Raw genomic sequence first — 316 nt, forward strand, 5'->3', positions numbered from 1 at the left:
ATGCTTCCGTTCAGTTTTTCCTTAATTGAATGTAATATAGAGCATTCATTGCATAACTTAATAAAGTACGTCATGGGAACGATGTGTTTTGTTCAACTCCCTTTTACAAAGATCCCGAAGCGGCCTTTTCCCCTTTCGATGTGTGTGTGGAGGGGGGGGGGGGGGATTATGATGTAATGTGCTTAAAAGTGAGAAAAAAAAATCTTTAATTTTCTAATCTTTGGTATTGTTAAGTTTATCTCTTTACTTATCTACGCATCAATGTTGTGCTATAGACCGTCGAATGGCTTTCACAATATATATTCTTCTTCTCTTT

This window comes from Penaeus monodon, chromosome 23 (genome assembly GCF_015228065.2).
Source record: "Penaeus monodon isolate SGIC_2016 chromosome 23, NSTDA_Pmon_1, whole genome shotgun sequence".
NCBI classification, from domain to species: domain Eukaryota; kingdom Metazoa; phylum Arthropoda; class Malacostraca; order Decapoda; family Penaeidae; genus Penaeus; species Penaeus monodon.